At 38.4% G+C, this 18,791-nt stretch overlaps 1 long non-coding RNA gene across 1 annotated transcript; it reads left to right on the forward strand.

The window, feature by feature from the left end:
* The first annotated feature begins 17,446 nt into the window (after positions 1–17,446).
* Positions 17,447–18,680, forward strand: LOC110936074. The gene is made up of 2 exons (XR_002589697.2): positions 17,447–17,917; positions 18,191–18,680. It is a non-coding gene; the product is annotated as an uncharacterized LOC110936074 (long non-coding RNA).
* The last annotated feature ends 111 nt before the right edge of the window (positions 18,681–18,791 follow it).

The following is an 18,791-nucleotide window of genomic DNA, read 5'->3' on the forward strand; positions in this document are numbered from 1 at the left end:
AGAAATTAGAGGATGACTCAAAACTCGAAAAGGAAAAACATGGAGGACGGAAACCTTGTTCATACAAGGAATTCATGGCCTGTAAACCACCGATATATAATGGGGAGGTTGACCCAATAGTGTGCCAAAGGTGGCTAAGTGATATCGAAGGGGTATTCGAGAGGACCCATTGTGATGTAGATGACTATGTAGCCTATGGTACGGGTCAACTAAGAAATCAAGCAAAAGATTGGTGGGATAACAAGAAGAGAGAGATCGGTATTGAAGCTGTTAAGGTCATGACTTGGGATGAATTCAAGACACCATTTCTGAAGCATCATAGCCCCAAAGCGGTTATGAATAAAATCAAGGAAGAGTTCATGCAGCTCAGGCACAAAAATGAGACCATAGACAAGATCACGGCAACATTTATGGACAAAGTGAAGTTTTGTGACGATCTAGTGACAAACGAAGAACAAAAGATATACTACTATCATAACATGTTGATTGCCGAGTATAGAGAGTTTATCACCCCTTCCAAGTACGAGACCCTTACCGAGATTATAAATGCTGCTCGGGAAAGGGAAATCGAGCTGAAAAAGAGTATCGAAAGGGGTGAACGGAGAGCACATGATGTAAATCCCAGCCCTACTAAAAAGGCACGAACAAGTGAGAGCTCAAAGAAACCTGATACGAAAGGCGGGTCACCGGGTTGCAGAATTTGCGGGAAGGGTCATAGAGGCGAATGTCGTTACAAGGATAAGCCTTGTCCTATATGCAAGAAAACGGGACATATAGCCATATCATGCTCGGAGAAGGTGACGGTTTGTTACAATTGTTATCGAACGGGTCATAAGAAGTTTGAATGCCCGGAATTGGTTGAAAAGAAGGATGGGCAGGAACAGAAGGGTGAAGCCCCTAAAGCAAAGGCAAGATCTTTTCAACTAACCGCCGCAGAAGCAAAGATTGAACCTGATGTGGTCTCAGGTATATTTACTGTAAACTCGATTCCTGCACGTGTGTTATTCGATACGGGTGCGAATAAATCCTTTGTTTCATATGGATTTATTCGACATCCTTCATTTGTTCTAACTAAATTACCTGTGCCCTTAGAAGTAGAGATAGGTAATAATAAAAGTTTTATTGTTTGCGATGTATGTGAAAATTGCAAACTGAGTATTGACGATGAAGAATATTTGATAAATCTAATCCCGATGTCGATGGGAGAATTTCAAGTCGTCGTTGGGATGGATTGGCTATCTCGACACCATGCAAAGGTCGTGTGTTTCCGTAAAGAGATAAAACTGACATCTCCGAGCGGAAAACACGTCACCATCTATGGCGAAAAAGGAGGCAATCCCATAGTATGCTCAATGTTGAAAGCTCACAAGCTAATGAAGCGAGGATGCAAGGCGTTTATGATATACGCTAATGAACCCGAAAAAGAATCACGAAAGATTGGAGATGTACCGGTAGTACGAGATTATGAAGATGTTTTTCGGGAAGATTTACCGGGGATACCGCCCGCACGGGAAGTAGAGTTCGGGATCGAATTGATTCCGGGCGCGAAACCCGTAGCAAAAGCTCCGTACCGACTTGCGCCGTCAGAATTGCAAGAATTGATGTCCCAAATCCAAGACTTGCTTGACAAGGGATTCATAAGGCCGAGTGTGTCTCCTTGGGGCGCACCGGTATTGTTCGTGAGAAAGAAAGACGGGAGTATGCGCATGTGTATCGATTACCGAGAGTTAAACAAACTCACGGTAAAGAATCGATACCCGCTCCCGAGGATAGACGATTTATTCGACCAACTACAAGGTGCGAACTGGTTTTCCAAAATTGACCTTAGATCGGGGTATCATCAATTAAAGGTCAAAGAAGAAGATGTGCCGAAGACGGCTTTCCGCACGAGATACGGACATTACGAATTCCTCGTGATGTCATTCGGGCTAACAAATGCACCCGCGGCTTTCATGGACCTCATGAACCGGGTTTGCAAACCAATGCTGGATAAGTCGGTCATCGTGTTTATCGATGACATATTGGTATATTCGAAAAGTGAAGCTGAACACGCACATCACCTACAAGAAGTGTTAGAAACCCTTAGACGAGAGAAGCTATACGCAAAATTCTCTAAATGTGCCTTTTGGTTACGAGAGGTACAATTTCTTGGCCACGTTATAAGTGCTGACGGAGTACTGGTGGATCCGTCAAAGATTGAGGCGGTGTCAAAATGGAACCCCCCAAAGAACCCTTCTGAAATTAGAAGCTTTTTGGGACTTGCGGGGTACTATAGGAGATTTATTCAAGATTTCTCCAAGATTGCGTCACCACTAACAAAGTTGACCCGAAAGAAAGAAAGATTCATCTGGGGAGTTGATCAAGAGAAGGCGTTTCAAACGTTAAAAGAAAGATTAACTCAAGCTCCGATATTGACACTACCGGACGGAGTTGAAGACATGGAGGTTTATTCGGATGCTTCACTATCGGGACTCGGTAGTGTATTGATGCAACGGGGCAAGGTGATAGCCTATGCCTCGAGGCAATTAAAGATACACGAACAGAAATATCCCACGCACGATCTCGAGTTGGCGGCGGTAGTGTTTGCATTAAAAATATGGAGGCACTACTTGTACGGAGTAAAGTGCACCATATTCACCGACCACAAGAGTTTGAAATACTTCTTCGATCAGAAGGAGTTAAATATGCGACAAAGGCGATGGCTGGAAACGGTGAAGGATTACGATTGCGAAATACGTTATCACCCAGGAAAGGCTAATGTAGTGGCCGATGCGCTGAGCCACAAAACGGATTATACCCCGATACGGGTACGATCAATGCAACTGGTTGTGACTTCAAGTTTGTTAGAACGAATTCGGGAAGCACAAGATGAAGCTGTAAAGGCAGAAAACTGGAAAAAGGAAAGGATTATCGGCCAAGTTAAAGACCTAGAGGTAGGCAGTCACAGCCTAAAGACTCGTTTTAATAGAATCTGGGTCCCTAACACATGTGGGGTTAAGAAGCTTCTACTTGATGAAGCTCATAAATCCCGTTATTCCATTCACCCGGGAGCGACCAAGATGTATCATGACTTGAAGCAAAACTGTTGGTGGCCCGGTATGAAGCGAGACACCGTGAAATACGTGGAAAAGTGTTTGACGTGCCTACAAGTCAAGGCGGAACACCAAAAACCATATGGTAAACTTCAACCGTTAGAAATCCCGGTTTGGAAATGGGAGCAAATTACGATGGACCTATTGACCAAACTGCCCAAAACAAGTCGTGGTTTTGATGCTATTTGGGTAGTCGTGGATAGGTTAACTAAAAGTGCTCACTTTATTCCGATTCGTGAGACTTATACGTCTGAGAAAATGTCGGAGGTATACACCAATGAAATCATAGCAAGGCATGGAGTACCGATATCCATTGTGTCAGACAGAGATACTCGGTTTACTTCGAAATTCTGGCGTGAATTCCAAGAACAAATGGGAACTAAATTGTTCCTTAGCACAGCTTACCATCCACAAACGGATGGGCAGAGCGAAAGAACAATACAAACGTTGGGAGATATGCTGCGGGCTTGCATTATTGACTTTGGAGGTAGTTGGGATGTCCATTTACCCTTGGTCGAATTTGCATATAACAATAGCTATCACGCGAGTATTAAAATGGCCCCATATGAGCTATTATATGGCAGAAAATGTCGGACTCCGGTATGTTGGGGAGAAGTGGGTCCGCGGGGGCTAGCACCTGCCGATATAATCCGAACTACAAATGCGAAAATCGACATAGTTCGGGCACACTTGAAAGCGGCTCAAGACCAGCAAAAGGCATATGCGGATAAAAGGAATAGGCCAATTGAATTTCAGGTTGGCGACATGGTTATGCTGAAAGTTTCCCCATGGAAGGGCATTATTAGATTCAGAAAAAGGGGAAAACTAAGCCCAAGATTCATTGGGCCGTTTAAAATCACTGAACGGGTTGGTAAAGTAGCTTATCGACTCGAATTACCCGAAGAGTTGAGTGGGATTCATAATACATTCCACGTATCACATCTCCGAAAATGTTTGGCCGACGAAACCGCTCATGTCCATTTCGATGATATCGAGGTAGATAACAGTCTCAACTATGCAGTAAAACCGATTGCGATTTTAGATCGCAAAGAGAAAAGCTTGAGGAACAAAGTGATAAATCAAGTCAAGGTCAAATGGGACCACAGAAAGGGGTCAAACACAACATGGGAGTCCGAAGAGGAGATGCGACGTCTCCACCCTGCATTATTTGGTACGTAATTCGGTTTCGGGGACGAAACCCCTTTTAAGGGGGGTGGACTTGTAACACCCGAAAATATAAATCCTCATATTAGAAAATTGAAAGAGTTAATAAACAAGAATTTACCAACTAGGAACTTAACCTAGTTAAAATTGAGTTTTTAAATAAACTCATAAAATGGTTAAAACACTTAAACTTAGAGAAAATGGTAGTTAAGGGACTGAACTTGTCAAAAATTGAAAGTTGAATTCTAATTGTGACAAAAACCAAACCAAACACACCAAAATTGGTGTGCCTGGTCGACAGAAGCAAGAGATGGGCGACCCCCATCTTCCAAAACCCTAACTTGTCACAAAAAGCTCAAATTGAAAGCCCAAATCAAGACCAAATCGAAATCTAAACATAGATTTGTGATCCTCATCACAAGAGGATTCCAAGGTATGTAAAAATTTGTGTTAATTCTTCGTTTGAAATTCTCATGATTTTAGAAAATCTGAGAATTTATGTTGCATGTGTGTTATTAGGTTTGATTAGAAGTGATGAGGTGTTTAAAAGTGAAACCTAACTGACTTCATGATAAACCATGACCAAATTCAGGAAAATTCCATGAACACCTTGAAGGTGGGTTGTGGGTTTTACATGATGATAATGAACTCTAGGGTTTGAGTGGTTATTTTAGTGTAAATTGACCTTAGAAGATAGTTCCAGAAAGATGTGATGGTTACATGATATATGATGGCTTAATTGAAGTTAAGTTAACTAATAAGCAATCCATAAACATGAATACGAATAATATAGAAATCCTGCCCTCATGATGTTCGTTGAAATGCCTCAAAGGTGGCTTAAAAACTGAATTGTCAAGTTTTTAAATGCATAAATATGAAGTATGACGAATGTGCGTTATGTGTGTAAAACATGGAGTTCTAAACATAAAGTGCTTGAACTCTTTAGGGAAGGAAGCCGGGGCATCTAGCGGACAAACCGGTGTGGATGCACGTTTGAAGGGTTTACCTTAAAGGTACGTAACATGACTCGTTACATTATGTGAAATTAGATCATTGTAGTTGATTATCAAAATTACTAGTTATTATGAATTGAAGCGATGGCATTGTTGCATTGAATACGTGGTTGAATAATAAATTAAACTCGTTGGTAGTTGTCATAAAGGAAGGAATTCCATAGACAAGCCAAACGGGTCAAATAATCAAGTAAAACATGATCTACATTCCGGAATATGATAGATTGTTGTATGTAGTTGGTTATATTATGACGTGCTAGAAATATCAGACTTTTATTGCATTGATAATGCAGAATACTGAAATCCGAGAGTTGGAATTTTGGTTGAAATGCTTAAACCAAACAAAAACATGAATTCCCAGGTGCTACCGTAAATTACGGTGTCACCGTAATTTACGGTAGAGATTAATGATTTACGGTGGTTTTCTACTGAATTACGGTGGATCCAAGAATTTCCAGCACTCACCGTAACTTACGGTGGCACCGTAAGTTACGGTGGAGCCTGGAAAACTTTTATATTTTTGTTATTCTCAATATGATGTTAAACCTTGATATCTTATTATTTATAAACATCAAGGCTAATGATTTATTGGTTGATCATAGGTAATTAGGTGGGTCACATGGATGGGATCAAGTGATTTGATGATGAACCGAACACTCCACTTCGAAGCTTCCGCTATGTTTTGAACTTGTTAAATTGTTGTTCTTTGGTTGTAAACAAATTCTTAAACGACTTAGTACGTTCTACCTTAGTCCTTAGTAGACTAAGATGTGTAATATTTTTGAAACTTATGTTAAGCTATCATCTTTTGGTATAAAATAGCTATAAATTTTAGTATAAATTCAAGGGTGTTATAAGTTGGTAATCAGAGCCTCAGGTTGTCAATAAGTGTTCGGTTCAAGCTTGATCGACCATCCGGTAAGAACTAACTTCTGTTAATAAATTTTATATTACGTAAAGAATGAGAAATGAACAAATATGCATGAAATGAGCAAGTAAGCTCATTTAAATACAAGAAATCAAAAGCAAGAACGATCAAATCAAGTTGTGAACTTGATTGAATCAAAAGCAAGAACGATCAAATCAAGTTGTGAACTTGATTGAATCAAAAGCAAGAACGATTAAATCAAGTTATGAACTTGATTGAATCAAACAAGAACAACATGTGTTATAAATGGAATGTTTTAACAACTTGTGTAAACATTTCAGAAATACAGATGGCTGATAAAGGTAATGATGATGCGGTGCCAAGAGTCACCGAACAAGTGAGAGAAGTGATTGCCGAAGAGGTTGGAAAGGCAATCGAAAACAGTCTGACAGGCTTCATCGATAGAATTCAAAACACAGTTCTATCAATGGTAGAAGATAGAATCAAGAAATTAGAGGATGACTCAAAACTCGAAAAGGAAAAATATGGAGGACGGAAACCTTGTTCTCAATATGATGTTAAACCTTGATATCTTATTATTTATAAACGTCAAGGCTAATGATTTATTGGTTGATCATAGGTAATTAGGTGGGTCACATGGATGGGATCAAGTGATTTGATGATGAACCGAACACTCCACTTCGAAGCTTCCGCTATGTTTTGAACTTGTTAAATTGTTGTTCTTTGGTTGTAAACAAATTCTTAAACGACTTAGTACGTTCTACCTTAGTCCTTAGTAGACTAAGATGTGTAATATTTTTGAAACTTATGTTAAGCTATCATCTTTTGGTATAAAATAGCTATAAATTTTAGTATAAATTCAAGGGTGTTATATAGACAAGATATTGAAAATATCATCACTCAAGGGATAGCTAATGCTATTCCTGCAAACATGGCTGCTGCTCAGAAACCTGTTGAACCACAACAAATCATTCCTAGTAAACGTACCCAGGAAGACAATTTTAGTCATAGTGTAAATGGAGGCGGCAATCATGACAATAATAATCCACGACAGGCTCTACCTCCTAAGAAAATGAAAGCTGCAACGCCTGGTTGCACTTACAAGGAATTTCTTGCTTGCAAACCTGCTGAATTTGCAGGTAACGAAGGAGCAACTGCAGTACTGCGTTGGTTAGAGAAAACCGAAGCAGTAATTGCAATAAGTAAATGTGCCGAAGAAGATCAAGTTATGTATGCGTCAAATTTGTTCAAAGAAGGGGCGTTAGAATGGTGGAACACTGTATTGCAAGCAAAAGGAAGAAGGGTGGCCTATGCGATGAACTGGGAAGAATTTAAGAGTCTTGTAGAAAGAAAATTCTGTCCCGAATACGAAAAGGAACAAATAGCCAACAAACTCCTGAGTCATCGTATGATAGATGTAGATTGTCGGGGATATACTTCGACATTCTTCGAATATGCGAGAGTGGTACCTACCCTGGCTTCGCCGGAACCGGTACTCATTTCCCGTTATATTTGGGGATTAATTAGTGAAATCCGTAACATCGTCAAAGCTGTGAGACCTCGTACTATTGACGATGCTGTGGAATTAGCTAATACCCTAACTGATGAACTAGTACGCACAAGAGAAGAAGATCGAAAGAAGGAATTGGATCAAAAGATTACCCAAGGATTTCGTGTGGGTAGTAATAATAAATTCAAGAAGAGAGGAATGAGACAATCTGCAAACCCGCCTTTTTGCAAAAATTGCAGAAAGAATCATTTTGGAAGATGTAATATAATCTGCAACTTCTGCAAAATGACAGGACGTCGTGAAGAAAATTGCAAAAAGAAGACCATAGTCTGCTATAACTGCGGAGAAACAGGACATTACAAAACAGAATGTCCTAAATTGATTAAAACCACAGACAATAAAGGTAAACCAGCTGATGGAACAACAAAGAAGAATGCCCGAGCATTTCAATTGACCACTCAGGAAGCCGAACTAATTCCTGATGTCATAGCTGGTACGTTTTTAGTTCATGACGTTTATGCAAAAGTATTATTTGACTCTGGTGCAAACCAAAGTTTTATCAATACTTCATTCTGCCAAGCTCTTAATTTACCATTAACCACCCTTAGGCAGATCTTTACAGTCGAAACCGCAGAAGGGAATTATGTTAACATAGATAAAGTTTTGCAAGAAGGAAAAATAGAACTATTAGGCCATAAGTTTTCTGCAAATCTGTTACCTATGAAATTAGCCGGATTCAATGTGGTATTAGGAATGGATTGGTTAGTAGCCAACCTTGCTCGAATCCTATGTGATAAGAATTCCGTAGAAATTCGTACCCCCACAGGAGAGGTGATTTTGATTACAGGAGATGGACCTCGAAAGCCACTGAAATTCATCTCAGTAATGAAGTTGGCTAGTTATTCGAGAAAACAAGAAATGGTGTATATGATTTCTGTAATCATTAACGCTAAAAGTAAGGAACTTTAGGACATCCCTATAGTTTCGGAATACCCAGACGTCTTTCCAGAAGAATTACCTGGGTTACCACCCGATAGGGAAGTAGAGTTTAGAATTCATTTAATTCCGGGTACTACACCAATAGCTAAAGCACCTTATCGATTAGCACCCACCGAAATGCTAGAATTGAAAAAGCAATTAGACGAATTACTAAGCAAAGGATTTATACAACCTAGTTCATCCCCTTGGGGAACACCAGTGTTGTTTGTGAAAAAGAAGGATGGATCGATGAGAATGTGTATCGATTATAGAGAATTAAATAAGGTTACAATTAAGAATCGATACCCATTACCTAGGATTGACGATCTTTTTGATCAACTTCAAGGCGCTAGATATTTTTCCAAAATAGACTTAAGATCTGGATATCACCAACTGAAGGTACAAGAAGAAGACATACCTAAAACTGCTTTCAGAACTAGGTATGGTCATTATGAGTTTACAGTCATGCCCTTTGGATTAACGAATGCACCCGCATCATTCATGGACATGATGAATAGGATATGTAAACCATACTTGGATAAATTTGTTATCGTTTTCATCGACGATATACTTATTTACTCCAAAAGCAAAAAGGAACATTGTGAGCACCTACATGTACTCTTAACTTTGTTAAGAAAAAAGAAGCTCTATGCTAAATTCTCAAAGTGTGAATTTTGGCTACAAGAAGTGCAATTCTTAGGTCATGTGGTAAATCACGAAGGAATTCATGTAGATCCTGCTAAAATAGAAGCAATCACTAAATGGAAGGTCCCACAAACAGCTATGGAAATTAGAAGTTTTCTAGGCTTAGCTGGATACTACAGAAGATTTATTAAGGATTTCTCTAAAATAGTTGTACCCTTGACTAAGTTGACTTGTAAAGCCGTTAAGTTTGAATGGGGATCTAGACAAGAAGAAGCTTTTAAGATTTTAAAGCACAGATTGACGAATGCTCCAATTTTAGCCTTACCCAAAGGAACAGAAGATTTCGAAGTATATTGTGATGCTTCAAAGTTAGGATTTGGAGGTGTGTTAATGCAACGCAAAAAGGTAATTGCGTATGCCTCTAGGCAATTGAAAAAGCACGAAGAGAATTATACGACTCATGACTTAGAATTAGGAGCCATAATTTTTGCCCTTAAAATTTGGAGACATTATCTGTATGGAAGTAAGTTTACTGTTTATACAGATCATAAAAGTTTAAGGTACATATTTGGGCAAAAAGAGTTAAATATGAGGCAAAGAAGATGGATGGAAATCCTGAGCGACTACGACTGTGATATCCAATGTCACGAAGGAAAGGCAAATGTAGTCGCAGATGCCTTAAGTCGTAAGTATCATGAGAAGCAAAAGCGAGTCTGTGCTCTTAGATTAAATCTACAAATAGATTTAATGGAGCAATTGAAGGAAATTTAGCAAACAGCAATCAAGGATGATGCTGAAAGAATGAAAGGTTACATAAAAGAATTGGAACAAGGAAATGATGGAATTTGGAAATTCCACAAGAAACGAATTTGGGTACCTAAGCAAGGAGAATTAAGAAATAAGATTTTAGAAGAATCTCATAAATCTAGGTATACTGTACATCCAGGAAACAATAAGATGTACCAAGATTAAGAAACAATTTCTGGTGGATAGGAATGAAAAAGGATATAGCTGAATATGTATCTAAATGTCTTACTTGTTCACAAGTTAAGGCCGAACACCAGAAACCTTCAGGATTACTACAACAGCTAGAAATGCCTGTATGGAAATGGGAACTCATAACAATGGATTTTGTTACTAAGTTACCCAGAACCAGAAAAGGTAATGATGCGATTTGGGTAATTATGGATCGATTAACCAAATCAGCTCATTTTCTACCAATGAAAGAAACCTTTAGCATGGAAAGGTTAGCCAAATTGTACGTAGATGAAGTAGTATCTTTACATGGAGTTCCACTCTCCATTGTATCGGACAGGGATAGTCGTTTCACTTCTCATTTCTGGACTAGTTTCCAGAAAGCAATGGGAACTCGACTAAATCTGAGTACTGCATATCATCCACAAACAGATGGACAAAGTGAAAGGACGATACAAACCTTGGAAGACATGCTCCGAGCATGTGTGATAGATTTTGGTGGTAATTGGGATAGCCACTTACCTTTAATTGAACTCTCCTATAACAATAGTTATCATTCCAGCATTGAAACTGCTCCATTCGAGGCGCTGTATGGACGCAAGTGCAGAACCCCAGTTTGTTGGGCAGAGATAGGAGAAAATCAATTGTCAGCTCCAGAAATCGTACAAGAAACTACTGACAAGATAACTCATATCAAGGAAAGACTGAAAACGTCTCGAGATCGTCAGAAGAGCTATGCAGACAATCGTCGCAAGCCATTAGAATTTCAAATCGGAGATAAAGTTCTCTTGAAAGTTTCTCCTTGGAAAGGAGTAGTACGATTCGGTAAGAAAGGAAAACTGAGTCCAAGGTATGTCAGACCATTTCCAGTAGTCCAACGAATAGGACCAGTTGCTTATCGCTTACAACTACCAGAAGAACTAGCTGGAGTACATGATGTATTTCATGTATCCAATCTCAAGAAATGTTTATCAGACGAATCCCTGGTAGTACCTCTTCAAGATGTAGAGGTAAATGAAAAGTTAAAATTCGTAGAGAAACCACTGCAAATAGAAGATAAGAAAATCAAGTTTCTCAAACACAAGCGACTAGTGCTAGTCAAAGTCAAATGGAATTCAAAGAGAGGACCAGAATACACTTGGGAGCTGGAATCAGAAATGAAGCGCAAATATCCTTATCTATTCCAGTAAATCTCGAGGACGAGATTTTTCTTAAGGTGGGGAGGATGTAACAACTCTCACTAAAATTAATACTTAGGATAATAACTGTCTATTAAGGAAACCCTAATTGAGACACCCAAGTGATTCTGCATAAACCCTAAAATTTCCAGAACAATTGGAATCAGGATCAGGGCCCCTAAAACTCAGGGGGGTAAAACCCTAGTGACGATTATCTATAAATCTCGTTGTTAAATTTTAAAAATTAAAAACTGTCAACTCAGCATAGCTAGTCCCGAACCTGGCTACCCTATAAATAGACTGCTTCCCTTACGGACCGTAAGGGAAATGGCATACGGTCCATAAGCATGTCCCAAAAATTACTATAAATAGCCGACCTTGGGACTTGAAACTGGAAGTTGAAATGACGTAGAAATTCAATGTGAACGTCGAGTTATAGGAAAATCAGTTCCAAAACACACACGATTCACGAAGTGCTGCCGCAATCAGGGTATTAACTCGATCGCTATTACGATTCAACGTCCGATCGATTATAACTATCCAACGATTATTTGTGTGCTGCTCAAATTGAGCTTATACTTTGATTATTCGTCGTGATTTCGACTTGAATATTTGAGTGCTGTTCGAATTCGGACTATGCTCTGTTATTCGTCGTGAGTCCGTTGAATTATTCAGTATTGCACCGTATTAATCGTTGTGAGGGTTTAATCTCGTGAATTGTCGTAACTGTTGTATTAGTTACTAACCCGTTTGTGTGTGCATTATGTTAAATTAGGTTAATCGAGGCTAATCAGTAGGCTTATATTCTGCTCGTTAAATCTGCAATGTGAGTCATTCTCTTTTTATCAACTGTTTTACAATACTCCAAATTATTTTCAGAATTACAATTACAGTGATTAAGTTTATGTAATCACCAAATTACAGCCGGTATGTGGGGTATTGTGCACATTACTACTAGTGTTATCCCTTTAGGTGGGCGAACCTAAAATTAAGTGATATTCGTCATTCATTGGGGCAGCCAATGGTGATATGACCACAGTCACCGAAATGAGTCGAGTGACAAATACTGTGGGTAGTTGGTTTGATATCAGAAACATTGTAATCTCTCTTAATACTGTAAATTATAACAAACGAGTTGTTTTAGTAAAGTGATTGATTCACTCAGTATTTCCCCGCTGACAAAATCTTTTTCAAACATGTTTCAGGTGATTTGTTGTGAGCTAAGAAAAGTGCCGTGGAGCACTACCAGCTTAGAGAAGTGGCTCAATGTAAATAAATAAAGAAACATGTTTTGAGAAATAAAGATTTCCCTGTGAAATCACCTTATTGTAAATTATGGGATTTATCCCTATATTATATAAAACAAGCAGTTTTAATATTAAAAAGATCCTGTTTAAGAAAGCTTCCACTGTCATTTATACAGATATCACGGGATTTCCTGCCTCGCGGCTCTGGACCGGGTTAAACCGGGGCCAAGGGCCGTGACACCTCAACTCAAGCCGAACCCACTTCAGCCCAAGCTGATTCATCCTCTTTGGCCCAACAATTCTCATCTGCCCAATCTTCACACCCACCATTTCCTCCTTCACCTATTGCCAACCCCATTCCAAACACAAATAATCATCCTATGAACGCTTGTTCCAAACATGGCATTTACAAACCCAAACATTTTTCCAACTTGTCTCAATCTTCCTTTCATTCTCTTCTCTCTTCTCATGTACCCAAAGGAATTAAAACCGACTTGAAAGATTCAAAATGGGTCCATGCCATGAAGGATGAACTTAAAGCCTTACATACAAACCAAACTTGGCACCTTGTTCCTCGCTCCACTTTGACCAACGTCATCGGCTCTAAATGGGTTTATCGGATCAAATACAAATCTGATGGCTCCATTGATCGCTACAAAGCTCGACTTGTAGCTCAAGGTTTCAATCAAGTTACGGGTCTCGACTTTTTTCATACCTTTTGTCTTGTCGTCAAATCATCCACAATTCGAGTTGTCTTAAGACTTGCTACCATTCACAAATGGAAACTTGGACAACTAGATGTTAACAATGCTTTTCTAAATGGCAATCTTACCGAAACCGTTTTTATGGAACAACCTCTCGGTTTTCAAGACCCAAGACGTCCAAATCACGTTTGCAAACTAAATCGTGCTATTTATGGCTTGAAGAAAGCTCCACGTGCTTGGTTTAAATGATTAAGTTCTTTCCTCATCACTCTTGGTTTTCAATGCAATCGGGCCGATCCATCATTATTTATTTTTAATCATGATGGAACTTTAATTTATATCCTTGTATACGTGGACAACATAATCATCACAGGAAACAACGAACAATTCATCACCTATTTCACCAATCGTCTTCACAAGGAATTCAAAATTAAAGATCTTGGCTTACTAAGCTTTTTCCTTGGTTTGGAAGTTACTCACACCAAAACCGGCCTCTTTCTAAATCAGTCCAAATATGCCTATGACATACTCTCAAGAGCCGGGATGCTTGACTCCAAACCGGTTGCCACACCTCTCACACCCAAACACAATTTCAACTCCACTGGTGAACCCTTTCATGATCCCACTCTATATCGTTGTCTTGTGGGTGCCCTCCAATATCTAACCAGAGAACAGTTGATGGCTGAATAGGAAGCACTTTTTGGACAAAGTGCTAAAAAAGGGGGGAAGATTGTCAATTGGTGGTTTAAACAACAAAAGATTATCATGTGCAATCAATTGTGTAGCTTTATTCGGTTAGTTGTTAAGTTTGATTGTTACTAAATGGAATTGAAGCAATAGTTATAGATAGACGTAGGACCTACCAAAATTATATACCGTTCCATTAGATGGTTTGTTTGTCCGCTCTTTTCCCATATGAAAAGTTATATGAATGGTTGAAATTTTAAATAAAGAACATGATTTTTTGCATTGTTTTGAATCTTTTACCGTGTCAAATATTTGGCTGACTGTTATTCCCTTTCTAGGTTGTGAAATATAGAAGTTGGGAACGGGCAAAGGGACGTTTTGAAGATGGTAGCATCATTTCAGAAGGCATCAAGAAAGGTATTATGATTTTGAAATATATCTTATTATTATATCCCTAAATCAATAAGGAAATCGTTAGCACTTCTTTGCACTTTGATAGTTGTAAAAAGATTTGTATCTTGTAGTTTATTTTCTAAACCAGATGAATTGGCGTTTACATGCAATATTTAAACCTTGATATTTTTTTATAGAAAATTCTTATTGAAATGTTTAATTGTTGACCTGATGATGCTGAGGTCATATATGCATCAACAAAGAAGGCCGAACTCAAGTTGACATTTTCCAAACTAGGCAACTACCTCAAACCCATGATATTGGTGTATGAGCACTAGGCTTGGCAAAATGGATGGGCCAACATACAAATAAATTATTTTTCATGCATTCTAATGTATAGTTTGACAATGTTATGCATATGTTGATTCTTTACAATTTCATTAGAGGAAACCAAAAGTGGTAGGGATGCATATATATCTACGAAAAGTAAGTAAATATATGTAATTATTTATATAATTTTGTGTCACTACATAGACCAGGATAGGTATACTACTAATCTTGGGGTTGTGACTTTGATAGTATATGACCATTGAGTTGATGTCATTATGACCTCAAAATATCCGTCCACCGCAAATAATATTCACAAATGTTGTACATAGGGTTATTTGTGTCCACTTAATGTGGGTGTTTGGGGTTTCTTATTTTGAGCTTCTTTTAACTTTTTGACTTCTCAAAAGTTAATAAGTTATTTTTGTAGTGTTTGGATAATGTGTTGAGAAGGAGTTTTTATGGTTTGAAAAGAAGAAAAAGAAAAGTTAGATGGTATGATTTTTTCAAAAAGGAGAAAGGGGGATCGAAAAGAAGAAAAGGAGAAGCAATCCCAAACACCCTCAATATAGATTATCTATGTTTGTTACGCTGCTAACGTAACCCGTCCACCGGACGGGTATTAAACTAGTTACCATAAGATCGTATTATGTTGTGTAGAAAGCTGGCAAAGAGGATGCTTGCGCAGGCTGAATTATATCTGAGGGTAACCTGTTATGGATGGTACTCAACCGGGCTTATTTGAACCAACTGCAACAAATAGGCCGTTTTAAGCCAACATTACTAGACATGGACATTGGACATGGACGCTTGTACCTAGTGGCGGATCTTTGAAGAAAAACAACCAGCTAATATCAGTCATCCATCGGAAAAACGTTTGATGCCTTCTATTTTCATTTTTTCTCTTTTCTTCTAAAGATTGTTATTGAGGAGGGGTAGCATAATATTTTTTTCAAGGGTAGCGAAATACAAAAAACGTTGAATTTATTTTCTTTTTACACTTTCGGCGAAAAGTTGAGGGGTAGCGAAGGCTACCCCTGCTTGTGAGGTAGATCCGCCCCTGCTTGTACCTACAACAGACGAGCTCAAACATGCTCTCCAGCATTGTACAAGATGGCATTATAATTTTCTGATGTGTTTTGAAGTTCTTATTTGGGCAATTTTTTCTTTAGTATACGGCGCTTGCTTAGAGCCAATGATAGCTCAACATAACGTGGAGTTGTGGACTACAGTGCCAAATACACGAGTTAATATAATCAATACTCCAACGTTAGAGGTAAAAAACCAAATGGGGTTGGCGAGTTGAGTAACATGTCAAAATGTTTAAGACTAAGGTCTAGAAACCCAACATAATCACATAAGGTCTTAAGTATGCAAACACATACGGGTTTGATAACGAGACAAAATGAGTATTTTTTCCTCAGGGTAAAACAAGCAGGAATTCGTGTACTCTGTTCGAGCTCGAAAAAACATGCTCTTAGGCCTTAACGAAATTGGGTATTGGGCTTACTAAAGGTTTAAACCTAATGCCAATGGACTCATAACAAATCTAAACCATAAAAATAGTTTTGTAAGTGGGTCTATGTTGGTGTTTGTATGGGTATACAATATTATTATTTTTTTTACATATACATATCGTTTCTTTTAAATAACGTGTCTTTCGAAATACCGGACCCTGCCCGGTAGGCCTGGAAACGAACCGAACGTTCATTAACTGTTCATGATCTTGTTCGGCGGGAAGTTTGTTTATGTTCGTTTATTTAATAAACGAACGAACACGAACAAAAATTTTTGTTCGATCAATTAAATGAACGAACATGAACACACTTTGTGTTCGTGAACGTTCGTTTATGTTCGTTCATTTATGTTCGTGAACGTTTGTTTATGTTCGTTTAAATTTTAGTAAATACATAAATAGTTATATTTATATACATATTAGGTTTTCTAACTAAAATAAATATAACTAATTAGTAATTGGGTTTTCTAGTTATAAAAATGAAATTTTAAAAAGTAACGATCGTTTACTTAATATTAATATAAAAAAGCTACATAATTTAGTGTCTATGAACCCTAATTTAGATGTGTTTTAGGATAAATTGCAATATATTAAATATGTTCGTTTGTGTTCACTAATGTTAAATTGTGTTTGTTTATATTTGTTCAATTACGTTCATTTGTGTTCGTTTATGTTTGTTCAATCATGTTAATTTATGTTTATTCAAATATGTTTAATTAAGTTTTTTTATGTTCGTTTGTGTTCGTTTATGTTCATTTAGGCTTTAAATGAACGAACATAAACGAACACGAACATGCCTGATTTCTTATTGAACGAACACGAACAAAAAATTTGTGTTCGATTATATGTTCGTGTTCGTATTCGGCTAAAGTTAAATAAACGAACACGAACATGCATGTGTTCGTTTCATTCGGTTCATTTACATGCCTACTGACCGGAGGTCCTTCTCGCCCACCCTCAGGGCCGCCCATGAAAACAAGCGTAGGCCGGGACAACCAGCATAAATTCTTTTTTTTTTTTTTATGATCATTATATTATATTATATTATATTATATATAATAACAAAACATGAAGGGTCTTAGGAACCGTAAAAAAAGTAGACAAGTTTTGATTGTTATTTACGATATTGCCACATTCGTACATCAGAGCCGCACCACTAGGGAGATTAAAGAGAAAAAGTTTGATATGAGTGAGTGAAAAGGGAGGGGCACGGTTGTTCTGCAGTGGCGCCATGGAAGCAACACCAGGCGTGGATCGGTTCTGCTGAAGGCCGGGAAGCCACTGGTGGTTGTGGTTTGTACATCCGAGCGGCGGTGACGAAGTTTGACGGTGTACTAGCTCATTGGTCTGCGTCAAAACGGTACCCGAGGTGGATGGCAAGCACCATGGATGGATTCTGTGGCTGCAAGGAGATCGTTGAGGGTGTTTGAGCACCTCGCCGCCACCTCCGGCAACGCGGCTACGGTGCCGCCAAGGTTCTTGCTTTACGACGCCACGCCCTTTCCGAGGCCACCATGCGTTCCAGATTTGCGATGTCGTCTCTCATCATGGTTCATCTAGGATCCCATCTACTTCTGCAAATCCTCCTTAATTCAAATGGTATACATTTCTTTTCCGATCATTAAGTCTGGGCTTCAATTATGTAGACAGATTGCAAATACTATGATTGTATGAGTTCCCGTGCAGGTTAAAAATATGATAATCCGTAATTTGTTAATTATAGTATGTTTTTACTAATTTGTTAATTTAAGTTTCATGTTATTATATGAAGCTCTAATTAGAATTATAGATTGATTTGAAAATATTCTTGCTGAACTGGGAATTGTTTATTTCTAGCATTACTATAAATAACATTAACCATTTCTGTCCTAGCATTCAATTGCTGAAGAAAGGGGACGTTTGTGAATTGTGATGGTGGTTCGATATGAAATGACTAATCACGGTGAAAATGACAAGCCTTAAGAAAACAACAATGAGATATGGGTGCCGGAAATGCAAGCTTCACTCTGGCGGAGATTACTCGGGAAGAGAAGTTATCGTTGCTTGGTTAGTTGGTCGAAGAAGAAGACTCTAAGGATACCGCCTCTGCATCTTTGGGCATGAAGGGTGGGTGATGTTGATTTTGTCTGATTAGAGCACTTAATATAAGTTATGACTTGATAAGCTTCTCTTAACTAATCACATCAATGATGCAACTTCTAGAATGATTATATTCGTTATGTTCTTTAGTCTACTGGTGTAATTCATTGTATCCTCTGTAAGTGTAAAAACAACTTTCTTATAATAGCATTCAATTGTAAGTTTTGGATGGTGACAACCCCAATTGCTTATGGGAGAACAAGCCAAATTGGACCAAAATCTTGCCACGTTGTGTGTAGAAAGAGAAAACTACAACTCTCCCGCAGCGAAGCGCGGGGGAAACACTAGTTTATAAACAAATAGTGTGGTAACTTTCAGCACAAAAAACTATATT

Source organism: Helianthus annuus, chromosome 4, assembly GCF_002127325.2.
Source record: "Helianthus annuus cultivar XRQ/B chromosome 4, HanXRQr2.0-SUNRISE, whole genome shotgun sequence".
Taxonomy (NCBI): Eukaryota; Viridiplantae; Streptophyta; class Magnoliopsida; order Asterales; family Asteraceae; genus Helianthus; species Helianthus annuus.